This window comes from Penaeus monodon, unplaced genomic scaffold, assembly GCF_015228065.2.
Source record: "Penaeus monodon isolate SGIC_2016 unplaced genomic scaffold, NSTDA_Pmon_1 PmonScaffold_1976, whole genome shotgun sequence".
NCBI lineage: Eukaryota > Metazoa > Arthropoda > Malacostraca > Decapoda > Penaeidae > Penaeus > Penaeus monodon.
In genome coordinates, this window is record NW_023649437.1 from 766 (window position 1) to 5,000 (window position 4,235).

The following is a 4,235-nucleotide window of genomic DNA, read 5'->3' on the forward strand; positions in this document are numbered from 1 at the left end:
AGAGAAAGAAAGGAAAAATGGGAGAGAAATGAAAGGGGAAGGGAAAGGGAATTAGCGAGTGGGGAGAATGAGAAAAAGAACTACAAAAAGGAAAAAAGGGTTTTGGTTTTTTTTTCTCTTTTTTATTATAAAGAAAATATTTTAAAAAGAAAGCTTTCAACGTGTCCTAATAATAAAGAAAAGGAACTTAAATTTTTTTCAAAAATAGTTTAAAATCAAGGGGTTTGGGTGTTTTTTTTACTTTTGGATTACTGAAGATGAACGGAAAGGTCAAAAGCGTTCACTTGCAAAGTCAAAAGGCCTCTTTTATGTGTGTGCGTCGGCGTGTAGGCTCTGGTACACACAATTATGGATATTCAGACCCACAAATGCACACACATATACAGAGAAACAAATTCACATGCACACAAATAGACACTTAAAATTGCACTTACTGCAAACAAACAAATGCATTCCAAGATTTTGACGTCGGAACATCGCTTTTCACGATGTTAACATCGGTCGCATGAGCGGGAGTTCCCACGAAGAAATGGCATTGAAATTTGACAAATTTTACACCGTGTCTTCACTCACATTATAAATAAATTACAGCCGTGTACAGCATGACCAGTTACATATTCTTATTTCAATGTAACATGTTACATTAGAATTAACACGTCCTTACTTTTTATCTTGAGACGTATAAGAATTCTCCTTTCATAACATTATTCAATTTATTGATATCTACAGTCGTTATTGTCAGACATTCTCATTTATTTTACGGAATATCACAGGCATATATATATAATATTTTATATTATTATAATATTTTATATAGTAAAATTTTTAATATTAAAATATATATATAATATATATAATATATATATATATTATTTTATATATATATAATATATATATAATATATATATATATATATTTTAAATACTACAACTATATACATCACACGACACACACACAAATACACAACACCACACATAGTATATGTCTTAATATATATAAAATATTTTATAATATATATAATATATATATATTATATATATATAATATAGATATATATTAACATATATAAACTATCATATATATACATTTCTATATATATATACATAAATATAATATATACACACACACCGACACACAACACACACACACACAAACCACACACCACACAACACACACACACACACACACACACCACACCCCAAACACAAAACCAAACAAACACACACACACCCCAAAATATATAAAATTATAATTATATATAATATATATATATATATAATATTTTTATATATTATATACATTAATAATATATTTATATATATATATATAATTTTAATATATATATATAAAAATTTTAATATTTTTATATATATATAATATCATATATAAATAAAACATATATATATATTATTATATATAAATAAATAATATTAATATATATATATACACACCATTATAAATTTAATATTATACATATTATATATATTATTAAAATTTTATAAATTTTTTTTATATATATTATATATTTTATATATAATATATATAATATATATATATGCGTGTGTGTCGGTGCGTCTTGGGTGTGTTTGTGTGTGTTTAATAATAATATACATATATCGGTGTTTTGGGGGTATATTATTTTAATATTTTTAAAAATTATTATAATATATAATATATTTGTGTGTGTGTGCCCATATGTTATAAAAACTATTATCTACTATATATATTAAATATATATATTATATATATATATATAAATATATATATAATATAACAATTTGTTGTTGACACATTGTAAAAATATAATATAATATTATTATAATATATATATAATATGTAATATTAATTTTAATATCCAATGACATGTATATCACAATTATTAGAATTGTTATATACATACATATTATGTAATATATAATATTTGTGTTTTGGTTGTGTGTGTGTGTGTGACGCGCGTGTATGTTGTATATCCTTTTTTTTTTTTATTATATATTTCGCGTGGACACAAGCCACACACACCAACCACACATTGATGTAATGTATTTTAATGTGTAGTATTATTTTTTATATATCTAGTAACATTTATATAATATATTATATTAAATAAATTATATATATTGGGGGGGTTTCACTTGATGAGTGAAGCGATGGTGGGTAGCCTAGATAGTGTTAGTGCTTGCGCCTTCTGTTTTGCAGCTTCCACCCCGGGCTAGCTCAGTGCAAAAACGGAGCACTTTTGAAAAGTCCCCCCCCGGGTCCCCCTCCCTCATAAAGACTTCGCAGTGCCCCTGTGGCCCCCATGGGTAATGGGCACCCTTTCGGGGCCCGGCTAAATTGTGGGGACTCGGGGCAGCAGGAGGCCCCAGAGGTATGGAGATGGCCACGGGGAAGGCTGTTCTGGCTTGTACCAATTTCCCGCCCCCTAGACACCCTGGGGGAAGGGGGGCTCGGGGGAGGGGGGCCTTGCCATCCTCCTCCCCCCGAATGACCCCCTGGCAAAGTCTCAAAAGGAAATGCTGGGGGGAGGGGGTTGTCCCCTCCGCTCAGCAAATAAAGGGGCTGTGGGTCTGTGGGGGGGCAAATTCGGGGGGCAGGATTGGAACGAAGTTATCATTCCCCCCTGCGCCCCGGCAGGCAAACCCAAACCCCCCATGAACTTGTGGGGCAAAGCCCCTCGGGAACCCCCCAATGGATGGGTGGGCCCACAGCCTGCCGACCCCTTATTTGGGGCTGTGTTGGCTGGTTCGCAGAGAGGTGGCGTGCACCGGAGTGGACAACCCTGAGGCTTAACCCAGGCGTGCTTTCCGGGTAGGCGCTTGAACATCCGGTCCTTGCGGCAGGATGAGCGGTTACCTCTGCTATCACGGGAATTGAAGCGATGGGAGGTGAGGTGGATGCCCTCTCAGAGGTGAGAAGACCTTGGTAGCGGCACGTATCAGTGTGGGTGTAAACCTACTACTGGTAGGGGCTGAAGCGATGGTCACACTTCCAGGGTGTAGCATAAGCATCTCCAGTCGGACTTCAGCCCGGTTTAGTCGAGGGTGACACGGTTGGATGAGCGTATCATGCATTGAGACTGAAGCATGCTTGGCTTCTGTCTCTTATTGCTTGTATACGCTCCTACTGAGTATATAAAACCGACGTGAAAGATGCGGTCTACGCCCCCACCAAAAAAAAAACTCGCATCTGTGGCAGAACGATTGCCCCCGGCGAGACATTAGCATTGTTCGGGTGAATTCAATGCGGTCTCGGCTGTTGACCGAGCTGGCTACGAGATGTCTGGTCGGCCCCTCATGGTTCGGGAAGCGCCTCCAACTCGATCGCTGGGACTTGGTACAGCGATACGGTAATGTGGCCAAGGAGATCGCCACATATTGTCAGCACACGAGGAGGATCCTCCAGAACTGCAGGGGTTACCGGGAGTGCTGCGTTCTTGGGTCACCTACCATAGGCGCTTGTGGCTACCCGCGGGTCCAATTCAAAACTTGGACAGGACTAAGGGAGGAGGAGTGTGCCCGTGGGTTCCCACGGCAGTTCTCTGACCGATCACAGAAAACCAGCAACCTGACGGACCCAGATTGCTCTGTGTGGGAGTCCTTCAAGTCTCAGGAGTCCATTGGCGCATGCCCAAGACAAGGCAGAATATCCATCTCCCTGGAGACATAGAGCCACTGAAGCGTGTCACAAGAGCTCGGCGAATGGGAATCAAGTATTGAACGTACATGGTGGCGTAGGGCTCGGACACTGCTGGAAGGACAAGGAACAGGTCTATCAAGAAATCTTGCTGCGGAGGTTGAAGGCCATTTCTTGGTAAATGACCTTCGCCATGCCTACCAAAGCCTGAGAAAAACGAACCCTAAGCCCTCCGCACAGATGACTGCGTCCGTCAGCGGTAGACGGATCATCTCAGAATCATATTGGGGTTCCGTGAACTTTGGGCTGAGTATTTTGAAACAGTGTGTACCAGGTAGACCCTCCCAACAGTTAGCTTGGAGCACGCGATGGTCGCAGTGCCTGTGCCGGACCCCACCCATCAGCGCGGAACCTCCACCCTAACGAGGTTAGGCTGGCGATTTCCAAGCTGAAAGAGTGGGAAAAGCTGAGGCACATGTTGGAGATCCATGCTGGAACTTTAAAGGTGGGGGTGAACTTATGGCTGGGGCCCGCATACAGTCATGGACGCATTTGGCAGTCAGGAAGGGGAAAGGGGATCGATGGGACTGTAGCAACTACCG

The 4,235-nt window shown here is 39.6% G+C and overlaps 1 pseudogene; it reads right to left on the minus strand.

Moving 5' to 3' along the window:
• Positions 1 to 3,771: 3,771 nt before the first annotated feature.
• Positions 3,772 to 4,235, minus strand: part of LOC119569914 — a 15,648-nt pseudogene continuing 15,184 nt past the window's right edge.